This window comes from Pistacia vera, unplaced genomic scaffold (genome assembly GCF_008641045.1).
Source record: "Pistacia vera cultivar Batoury unplaced genomic scaffold, PisVer_v2 Contig158, whole genome shotgun sequence".
In the NCBI taxonomy this organism is placed as follows: Eukaryota; Viridiplantae; Streptophyta; class Magnoliopsida; order Sapindales; family Anacardiaceae; genus Pistacia; species Pistacia vera.
Genome location: NW_022195663.1, coordinates 1,039,768 through 1,052,174, shown reverse-complemented (window position 1 = coordinate 1,052,174; position 12,407 = coordinate 1,039,768). Strand labels below are relative to the sequence as shown.

General features: G+C 35.8%; 1 pseudogene; it reads left to right on the top strand.

The window, feature by feature from the left end:
- The first annotated feature begins 4,578 nt into the window (after positions 1-4,578).
- LOC116124961 lies at positions 4,579-7,672 on the top strand (annotated as a pseudogene).
- The last annotated feature ends 4,735 nt before the right edge of the window (positions 7,673-12,407 follow it).

The window sequence follows — 12,407 nt, the reverse complement described above, 5'->3', positions numbered from 1 at the left end:
AGTTTTTCACGTATTGAAAGGAAAATACAAGAACAACAGGATCAATTGCAAAGTGATTTCAACTTGTTCGCATCAAAAATAAAAGAAATGGTTGACATCCTTGGGGAACGCATGACAGAAATATCCAACATGATGAAGAAACTGTCACTAGCCTCCTCCTCCTCCAATCAGCCTCCACCCCCTACACTAGGATGAAGAACTTTTGAACAACCTCCACCTTCTCAATATCCTTGGGGAATACACTATGAATGTTAATTGTCATTATATGTAGTTCAAATACTAAACTGTATGTACACAAATATGTTAATTAATAAAGTTTGATTTCACAAGATGTTCTTAATTAGCTGAACTTCTCCAATATCATATGAATGTTAATTCTCAGTATGAATTTTATGTACGAAGATTATATCAGCCATAATATCATATCATTAATTATTGTTCAATACATATCTAAATGCACATGTATATGTAATACTAAACATACCAAAAGACATATCAAAATTAAAATCTCAAATAAAATGTAGAATAATATATATTGAAATGTGACACCAATATATACTAAAAACATTCAGAATAAGGATAATATATATTTATATTATTATTATGAATTCAGCACCTTATAACCAACAACCTACTCTTACCCAACCAGCAACAAAAATAATAAAAACAAAACAACTGAATCATCATACAACTCAACTGCATTTGTCAGAAATTAACCAAAACGTGAATAATTTCTACCAAGCACAAATGTATATGCTTCAACCGGTTAACGATATCAAATCTCTCCCAACGAAACATGTTCATCATTTACATCCTCCTGCCCAATACATAAACTACTATTTCCTGCGAGATTCTGAACCGGACCAGTGAACAACTGTCAATGTTTAATAACCACAATTTAGTACTTGTTATAGAAAACTTAAGGTTTTTACATTTATACAACATACATAACACATACTTGAGTAGCAATAACATCATTTGATAACACTTGAGTTCCCGATACACTTTCAGCGATGTTGTCTCGCTCTACTGAAGATTCTTTCCCTATAAAGTAGCATAACACATTAATAATTAAGTAAATATTATTATAAACTTCAAATAAGTAAATAATGCTTCAAAAACAAATATCATGTAAGATAGGTGTATAACTCATACCAATTCTTTGTTGTCGCAATTTTTTATTTTTAGCCATACATACAATTTCATCAACCTTTGATTGCTTTCTTTTGCCTGAAGGACGACCTTTGCTGCGAACTATCCATGGACTAATAATTAGACTATTCCCCTATTTGGGAGGACTATCCTCCTCTTTACTACCAAGCCCTCCCTTGCTTTCCTTCTACTCCAACTTATTTCTCATGCCAGTCATCAACTCCATCAACATGTTACAGTCTTCCTCATTGTTTGATGTCATATCAGCTACTGTCAGCATTAGATTAGACAACTTTTCAAAACGTTCTCCTTCAAAGTTTGTGCTCCATATATTATAACTTACCTTGATTTTCGTATGACATCTTTTTATGTTTTTCCTCTAACGCCGTAAAATGTACTTACCTGGAATGTGTGAAACCCTTTTATGAATCAACAAAATAATGGCATGTCTGCATAAAATCCCTCTGAACTCAAACAAATGACAATTACAACGAATATTACATGAACTTTCTTCAAAGTATACTAGAAAGGGAACAAACCGATTGTTATCTCCAAACCAAACATCTTTTAAAACTTGATGCTTCTCATATGAATCGGACTTTTTTTGGAAAAGATAATTCACAATAAATCTTCCCCGCAATCTCTTCTTGAAACTCTTTAAATTTTGCAATTGTGTGTGCATTTTGAAATTGTTTCTTTATTGGGTAATTAGTTATGCATGGTATCCAAGACTTGAAAGATCTAAAATCAGCCTCCCTTTCCTTTTCCACTTTATCTCACACTGCATTATCATATTGTTCCACAAATTGTTTCAATGTTGTTTTGGAATTTACATATCCATTGAAAAATGCATGCATACTTTCACTACGTTGGGTAGTACACATACCTGCCTAGAAAGTATCTTTAAGAAATGCAAACACCCAACGTACTCTTTCTTTATACAATCCACATAACCATTCATTCTTATGAAGGTTATACACATCAATAATTTGTTCCATGGTTCTTTAAACTCTTCACGTGTCAACGGATCATACACAATATTTTGTAACGTAAACTTTATAGTTTCATATTTCTTATACCCTCTTAACTTCTCAGGCAATTTCTTCATTATATGCCACAAACACCACCTATGTCTTGTACCAGGGAAAACAATCTCAATTGCATTTTGCATGGCCTTATCTTGATCAGTGATAATTCCATTGGAAGCCAAATCCATGCATTCAAGCCAAGAACGAAATAGCCATACAAATTTCTCTGTGTCCTTATGTGAAATTAACTCACAACCTAATATCGAATGTCCATGATGATCAACCCCCACAAAAGCAACAAATGGCATATTATACTTTTTTGTCAGATACGTTATGTCAAAGGTCACAACGTCACCGAAATCTTTATATACAGCCTTACATCTAACATCAACCCATGGAACATTCTTTAATCGACTCTCTTCATCTACATCAATCATGTACCAGAAATTTAAATTCTCCTTTTGCATTTTCATAAAATACTGGCAACTCCAAGTCGTAGCCTTCTAACTTTTTCAATGTAATTTCTACAATCTTTTTGTAGAAATGTCAAATTCTCTACACCTCCTGACTCAACTGAACATGACTGAAAATTTTTACACGATCTAATCCTAGTTTGATCATTAACTTCAAGCCTCCTTCTCACAAAAGGCTTTATTGTTTGGTTTACCTTGAAATATCTTCTTTTCGTTAGAATTATAAGATCATGGTTATGTTCAAGCACAACTTATTTAATTTCCCATTTGTATTGACCATTCAAAGCTGCACTAATTCAACTCTTACAATTTGTTTTTGCAACAGGTTGTTTTTTTAAGGTGTTTTTGCATTTACTTCTCTCCTTCGTAGAACAAGAACACGACACTGTCATGTATCTCATCTCCCATCATCTCCTTTCTTTGGCGGACGTATCATTGCTTCAAAACCCATTTCATTCCCATACCTTCTGTAATACTTCACCAAACTATCAATTGAATCAAACACCATTCCAATATGAGGCTCAGCTTCTTCCTCTACACATCCCGTATCTTTTAATTCATCACATTCATTTTTCTGATTCAATGGTTTTATAATAAACAAAATTAGAATATACTAATACAACATCATAATAAACAATACAATACAGCACATTTAAAAAAGTTTCAAACACAATTTACCTCAACATCATTGAAACGAGGCAAACTGGACTCTTCCATATTCCGTAACTTCATGCACAGCTAACACCAGTTTTCGCGTTCACGAATCTAGTTCACAGCAGTCACCAACAAATATTATCTATCAAACATATATTTAATCCAAAATAGAATATGAAACTAAATGAATATATAAAATAAGTCAAAAATTCTTTACCTTAACAAAAAATCAGAGCTTTAAAATGTTTGATATCCTTATTTTTGTTTCTTAGTTATCTCTATAAAAAGAGGTCTTGTTGCTATTGCTTAGTTGTTGAGGAAGAAACCGGCATCGAAGCAAGGGAAACACAACACGCAAACGAAGGAGAAGAGAAGAAAAACAAATAACACAGACGAAGGAGAAGAGAAGAAAAACAAATAACACAGACGAAGGAGAATAGAAGAAAAACAAATAAAAATGAAAGTTTTTTCCCCTTATTATTTCACAAAAAAATTTGGCGCTTATTTTTCAAGCGTATTAGACAAGCTATTCATTAAAATATAAAAGAAATTTTTTTTTCAATAAAGTTTGGACGCCAGTCCATGTCATGCAGACGGCCATCCATTTACAATGAACGGCCGTCCATACTAGATAGACTAGCGTCCATTTACAAAGAACGACCGTCCACACTAGATGAACTGACGTCCATATAAAAGGAACAGCCATCCACATTAGATGGACTGGCATCCATATTATGGACATTATATTTGAATATTATAATAAAAATTTCACAAACGATGGAGACGGCCGTCCCTATAAGATGGACAACTACCCACAACAGATGGACTAGCATCCATCAACTATGCTTTTGGATGGCCATCCATATAGTTTGGACGGCCATCCATATTAACAAGATGCCCGTCCATAGAATTTGGATGGGAGTCCATTGTTTTTAATTAAAAAAAAATACTTTTATGGACCCTCGTCCATTCTACTATGAACAACCGTCCAGGAAGTATGGACAGCCGTCCGAAACCGTTGGACGGCCATCCATTTACATCAATGTTCTATTGTCCAATGTGGTGATGTCCACGTATTTCGATGCAACTGTTCGGTACCAATCTTTTGGTGGATATAGCATTTTCCAATAAAAAAGTTCTCCCATTAAGTACAAACGATACTCCGCACCTAGATCAAGTTACCTTCCAAACAGCTGATTCTTTCACTTCTATCAAAGAGCGTTCATATCGTCTTGAATATATTTTTGTGTTGCAGTTCTTTAGTTTCTGCAATGGTCGTACTGGGATTTATCCCAATGACCTACTTCAAATGGATATTGTTTGCCTGCTTTGTTTGTTCTTCTCTGGTTCTCACGACCCAGGACCAACTTTGTGATCCAAATGATTTGTTGGCACTGAAAGAATTTGCCAGAAACCTCGCAGTTACATCATGGTCTAATGATTCCATTTGTTGTCAGTGGGATCTTGTTGTTTGTGATGATCATAGTGAAATATCAGTTACAAGTAGAGTGATCATGTTGAAGCTGCCGAAAAAGGGTTTGAAGGTTTCCTGCTCTTTGGCCCGTTTGGCCTACCTAAAATGGCTTGATCTTTCTTTCAATCATCTAGAATGAATATTAACTGTTGAATTCTCATACTTGAAGCAGCTGAAAGTTCTTGATTTGAGCCATAACAATCTGTCAGGACCAATTGCAGGAGTTCTTTCTGGTTTGAAAATGATTCGGTCATTGAATGTTTCTAGTAATTCATTCACTGGGGACTTGTCAGAGCTTGGGGAATTCCCGAATCTTGCTGTGTTCAACATAAGCAACAATTCATTCACTGGCAGTCTTAATTCCAAAATCTGGAGAGCCTCAAATGGGATTCTGATTCCTGATTTTTCGATTAATCATTTTGGGGACAAGCTTGAAGGCTTAGAGAATTGCAGCTCTTCCCTGAAATAGTTACATCTGGATTACAATTCGCTTGCGGGCGTTCTTCCGGATGCCTTTTATTCCTTGTCATCCTTGCGGCAACTCACGCTCTCTGAAAATCATTTCTATGGCCTACTAAAGGATAATTTGAGTAAGCTCACTAGCCTTAAATTTTTTATTATTTCTGGAAATCAGTTGTCAGGTCGAATTCCTAATGTGTTTGGAAACCTTACAAACCTGGAAATCTTAATTGCATCCTCAAATTCATTTGCTGGGCAACTACCTTCAAGTCTGGCTCTATGCTCAAAGCTCCATGTACTGGAACTTCGAAACAATTCTTTAACTGGTCAGACTGATCTTAATTTCACTGGATTACCTGGTCTTTGTACTCTTGAACTTGGATCTAATCGTTTCGCCGGGCCCCTTCCAAATTCCCTGTCTGATTGCCGTATATTGGAAGTTTTGGGCGTAGGTGGAAATAATTTAACGGGCCGAATCCCTGAGAGTTTCACAAAGCTAAGATCCATTTTCTTTCTCTCATTGTCAAGCAATAGTTTTGTGGACTTACCTAGAGCACTTAGTGTCCTGCAGCAGTGCAAAAATCTCACCACTGTTTTAATTCCAATGAATTTCATTGGTGAGAAAATTCCGGAGAAGATGAGTGGGTTTGAGAGCTTGATGGTTTTAGCACTTGGAAATTGTGGCCTTAAAGGCCACGTTCCACTTTGATTGTTGAGTTGCAAGAAGTTACAAGTGCTGGATTTGTCATGGAATAACCTGGATGGCAGTATCCCTCCTTGGATTGGTCAGATGGAGAATTTGTTTTACTTGGACCTCTCAAACAACTCTCTTACAGGTGAAATCCCAAAAACTTGGCAGATCTCAAGAGCCTCGTTTCTACGAATTGCCGTTCCTCTAGTTCCTCCATCCTCACTTTTTCTGTCGGCATTCCACTGTATGTGTGGAGACGCCAGAACGCTGCTCTCCTGGCGTCGAGATTCTCTTGTTCAATATACTTGAGTGATAATGGATTAAATGGGACAAATCCACCTGAAATTGGACGTCTGAAGCAGCTCAATGTCCTAGATTTGAGCAGGAACAACATTTCCGGAACCATCCCAGGTTCCATTTCAGAGCTGGTGAACCTGGAAGTATTAGACCTCTCTTTCAATCATCTAACTGGATCGATCCCCAGTTCCTTTTCAGATTTGGCAAACTTGGAAATATTAATCATGATACACTTCACGGTTCAAAAACTTTGTATTTGTTTAATTAGTAAAGAATTAAATAATTAGCTATTTACAATTTTATAAGAATATATTATGGGGAAACTACATTTTCTCTCCCTAGGTTTAGCAAATCTACATTTTCCCACCACAGATTTTGTAAATTATGAACATTATACATTCCATATTAACTGATCTATCAAGGATTGATAACGAAAACTCATTCTCATATACTGAATGATGAACTGTTCCCAAATATTTAAATTATAATTGAAAAAACGAAGTCCAATCATGATAATTAAATCAAAGGGAGTGATTTTAGTCTCCCTCAAATTGATCATTATCCTCCATTACTGAATACAGCTATGTTATATATATATATTTTTTTTTTTAAATTTAAACCCCATTTAATACCGAAAATAGTTTTGCTTGACTAGGTTTAATTAGGATTTTATTAACACCCCTTTTCCCTCAATCTCCAAAATAATTAGGGTTTTTAATTACTCAATTTTTTTTCCCTAACTTCAAACTTAATTAGGGTTTTAATTACATAATTTTTTCCCAATTTCTTAATTATGTTTTTTTTTGTTCATACCACATTTTCCCAATTTCTTAATAAGGTTTTTTCGTTCATACATTACCCCATTTTCCCAATTCCAAATTTGAAACTTACTTTTTTACTCTTCAAATTCAAATTCATCCCATTATATGATTACTTCTCTATAGCTTTAGTAATATATTTTCATCAAACAAAGGATTATTTGAAATAAAATAAAAAATGTTTCAATCATTTAGAAAATTTAGATATAACATTTATATAAGAATTAAATATTAAAAACATAAATATAAAACGGAGAATAAAGTGTATTTAAAAACTTATTATCTCATTAAGGTTAAACTTGTCAAAACAAAATACATTTAAAAATATGATACTAATCAATTTGACGAGGGCTAAAAAGCAATTCCCTTAAGTTAATTAAAGAAAATCAATTGGAAAACCCTCAAGTTGGTTCATGTAAACTTCTTCATCTAAATTCTCATTTAAAAAGCAATTTTTACATGCATTTAATGTAGTTCTAAATTATAATGAGTTACCATTGCCATAATATTTCTAAATGCGTATTTTTTTAGAAACCAGAGAAAATGTCTTTTTGTAGTTAACACCATCTGTTTGAATAAAACTTTAGGTAACAAGTTTAGCCTTATCAATTGATATTGTCATTTGAGTCATACTTGGTCTTAAAAGACCTATTTACACCCAACTCTTTTATAACCTTCAAGCAATTCAACAATTTCTCATACTTATTGTATTCATTGATTTCAACTCTTATTCTTTATTGTGATTCATTGATTTCAACTCTTATTCCATAGAGTCTAAACACTTAGTAGAATTAGTAATTTTCATGGCTTGTGAAAATGAAACTAGAAGTTCATGGATTCCCAAGTCAAATTCTGACACATGGATAAACCACAAATTCATTAGAAATAACATCTCTTTTGCCTTCAAGATCTTCTTAATGTCACATCAGGTGATTCACCCACTACAAATTCATCCGTGGAAACTTCGCCAGCAAGTATTTGGTCATTTATTTGTTGTTCTTGTATGTTGTTTGTGACTTTGTGTTCACAAGGTTCATTCGATACTGATTATGGCTTCAATATTTTACGTAACCCAAGCTTAAATTTTCAAGTAATAAATGCTTAAATTTTTTAGTAACAAACGGTTAAAAAGCAATCTAGTCTCTTATATTAACTAAACCCTCATCCAATTACATTGAAATAATAAATTTTTCCAAACAAACTAAACCTAACCCAAAATTAAACATCAAAAGTGACACCAAACAGGAAGATTCTTGCCTGAGAAAGCTGGCCTTTGGAGACAATTTTCTAGATGGAACTGGAAATAGATTTGGTGGCTCCAGCCAGGGCATCTAGGTCCGAACCAAAGAGCCACACGTACAAGCCGTGCATGGCGCCGAGCTGGGAGATTCCCGAGCCCATTTGGCCGTCGCCCACCACGCCGATCGCCTTTATCTCACCCATTTTGCAACAGTAGCAAGTGCTCCGCGAGTGGAGAAATGGTATGGAAAGAGATAGGAAACTAGGCAAGAAGTACACCCACGCGCTGTTTATGCCTGTAGATATGTCCCACGAAGGACCTAAGCTGGATTTATCCAACTATAAAATCAATAATTAATAGCTGCTCGAGATTCAATGTTCTCTGTATCTTGACTCCTGTTAATTATTTAATACTCAACATAATCGTTTAGAATAATAAGAATTTTATTTTTTTACTTAATTTGAGATGTAAACTAAATTAGTAAAAAAATCCTTCAGAAAAGTCAAGAATACTCCAAAATCTTTTCTATAGGAAACTTCTGTCAAAATTTTAATATATTATATGCGAGTTACTGTTGTAAACCAACCCTAATCAGATAAATCTAAACACCAATTCAGATCAAATCAAATCAAACCACAAACAGATCAAGCAATACACAACCAATTTATCGTGGTTCGCTTGTTCTAATGAGTGTTTGTGCTGTTGATAGAGAGGAAAGTTGATTGTAATCTGTATTGTTTATAGTGATTAATCAAAGTGCAACGAGCTCTATATTCTGGAGTTCAACGTGGATGTAACTTGTTCTATATGATAGAGAGGAAAGTTGATTGTAATCTGTATTGTTTATAGTGATTAATCAAAGTGCAACGAGCTCTATGTTCTGGAGTTCAACGTGGATGTAACTTGTTCTATATTCTATAAAAGTGCAACGAGCTCTATGTTCTGGAGTTCAACGTGGATGTAACTTGTTCTATATAGAACAAGTTACATCCACGTTGAACTCCAGAATATAGAGCTCGTTGCACTTTGATTAATCACTATAAACAATACAGATTACAATCAACTTTCCTCTCTATCAACAGCACAAACACTCATTCACTCCGATTCCCTTTATATCAGTAAATCTACACACTCACCAGAGTACTCACAACCCTTGAAGGAATTTCCAAGCCTCAATCAAGACTCTAGACAGATTACACAAAGAAGAATCAAATGGAATGACTAACCCTAACCCAGGCTACTTTCGTGTTTTTCAAAGAGAAAACAGAAGACTAAAAAACGCGACCTGACCCAAAACTAACAGCCTCTTTTATATCGTTGACCTCTGAATGTATTGGAGCCGTCAGATCATGTTTAATCAAAGGGCTGAGATCAACTGGAGTTTATGAACAAAACGACTGCGTTTTTGCTTGGCTCTAAACGACGTCGCAGACTTCATTATTTAACAATCTCCACCTTGAAGTCTGTGGCTGTCTCTTCTGGCAGTATCTTCTTTTGTACAGCAAGCAATTTCCATATTCCTTTTCAGGTCAAATAGGTTATCCAACATGCAGTAAGTTCAAGCAGTGCTTGAACTTTGCAAGCGTTACAACCTTGGTTCCCATGTCTGCTGGGTTGTTTTCGGTTGGGATCTTCAGCAGGTTCACTTCTTTTTTGGAGATCATATCCCTTACAAAATGGTACCTTACGTCAACGTGTTTGGTTCTCTCATGGTACATGGGGTTCTTTCCCAGATGAATGGCACTTTGACTGTCTGAATAGACAGTCATAGTTCCATCCAGCAGCTTAGCTTCTTTCAGGAACCCTTGAAGCCATATGGCTTCTTTGAATGCATCAGTTACAGCCACATATTCCACTTCAGTTATGGACAGTGCTACCAGTGGCTGTAATTAGGACTTCCAACTGATGCAGTTGCCTCCCAAAGTAAACTGGTATGCTGTTGTGGATTTTCGGGAGTCTCTATCACCTGCAAAATCAGAATCTATATACCCAACCAGATCAAGTGAGGAGTTTCTTTTACAGAAATTTAGACCAACATTCACAATACTTTTAATGTACCTAAGAAACCATTTTAAAGCATTCCAATGATCACATCCAAGATTCGACATAAATCTACTTAGAAGTGATATTGAATATGATAAGTCAGGTCTCATACTGATCATAGAATACATAACAGAACCAATAGCATTTGCATATGGTATGGATTCCATTTTTAATCTTTCAGGTTCTATTTTCGGGCTTTAGGCTTTACTAAGGGTGAAGTGACTAGCTAGGGGCATTGGGGCACATTTAGAGTCATTCATTCCAAACTTTAACACAAGTTTCTGCAGATAAGGCATCTGATGCAGTTTTAGATTGTAATTTTTCCTATTTCTTTCTATTAGCATTCCTAATATTTTCTTTGCACAGCCTAAACCCTTCATGTCAAATTCAGCATGCAATTTTCCTTTTAACTCCTCAATTTGGACCTTGGATTTACTAATTAATAACATATCATCAACGTATAATAACAAATATACAGGATTTGTATCCACATGTGCAAAATAAAAACAGTTATCATGCTCACTTCTAGTAAATCCTATGCCAACTATAAAAGAGTCAAACCTCTTGTACCACTGCCTAAGTGACTGTTTGAGTCCATACAGAGATTTATGCAGCAAACATACATGATCAGGAAACTGTTTATCCCTAAACTCCATGGGTTGACTCATATAAATCTGTTCTTCTAATTCCCCATGCAAAAATGCAGTTTTTACATCTAACTGCTCTAACTCTAAATCATAATGAGCTACTATAGATAACATCAATCTTATAGTTTTGAATTTAACAACAGGGGGAAAAAATTCAGTAAAGTTTATACCTGCTCCCTAGGTGTAGCCTTTGGCCACTAATCTGGCCTTATACATTGGGTGGGTCAGTTTTACTGATGCCCTCCTTCAGCTTGTACAGCCACTTGCAGTCCACCAGCTTGACATCTTTGGGTTTTGGGACCAGAATCCAGGTTTTGCTCTGCCTTAGGGAGTCCATCTCCTCATTCATGGCAGTGAGCCAATATTTTCTGTCTTTTGAGTTTATGGCATGTTCGTAAGAGTCAGGTTCTGTCCTCTAAACCTCTACACCAGTAAGCAGGGCTGTATAGATGAGATCTGCATAACTGAACCTTGCAGGTGGTCTTATTTCCCTCCTTGTTCTGTCTCTGGCCAGTTGGTATTGTGCCAGGTCTTCTTGTTAAGCATTCTCAATATTTTCCTCATTCTCCTCTTCACCATCATGTTCAGTATCAGTTGTAGTGATCACAAGTTTATATTCTGGTCCATCAGTATGGATTTCAGGCTCCTGTTGCTTTGTTGACTCCACCTCAAACTGGGTACTGTCGGTTTGTTGTGGAGTCTCCACTTGGTGACTTGAGGTACTTTCATTGGTGTTAATAACCCTACAAGGGAACACACATTCGTTAAATACAACATCTCTACTGATGATGACCTCAACCCTTAGAGTTTCTCTCTTCCACAGCCTATATCCCTTGGTCCCTTCTTGATACCCCAAAAACACACATCTTAGGGACCTTGGTTCTAATTTTCCATCTACTGTGTGTGCATAGGTTGCACAACCGAATACTCTTAGGTGGCTAAGTGAGGGTTCTCTTCCTGTCCATTTTTCTTCAAGGCATATAAAGCCAGTTGCACTATAGGGAGTCCTATTTACTAAATAGGCAACAGTGGTTGAAGCCTCCCCCCAAAAGGACTTAGATAGTCCAGCTGTGGAAAGGAGGCACCTAACCTTCTCTAACAGGGTCATGTTCATCCTCTCAGCAACTCCATTTTGCTGGAGAGTTCTCCTAACTGTCCTATGTCTCATAATACCTTAGTCTCTACAGTATGCATCAAACTCAGCATTACAAAACTCCAGACCATTGTCAATTCTGAGTGCTTTCACCTTTTTCTCCAGTTGGTTTTAGTCTTCCAACTCTTAAACTTACTTAGTGCCTCATCTTTGGACCTAAGGAGGTAAACCCACACCTTCCTACTGCAATCATCCACTATAGCTAGAAAATAACTATTCCCCCCATGTGTTTTGACTCTTTCAGGACCCCAAAGGTCAACGTGAAGGTATTCTAAACA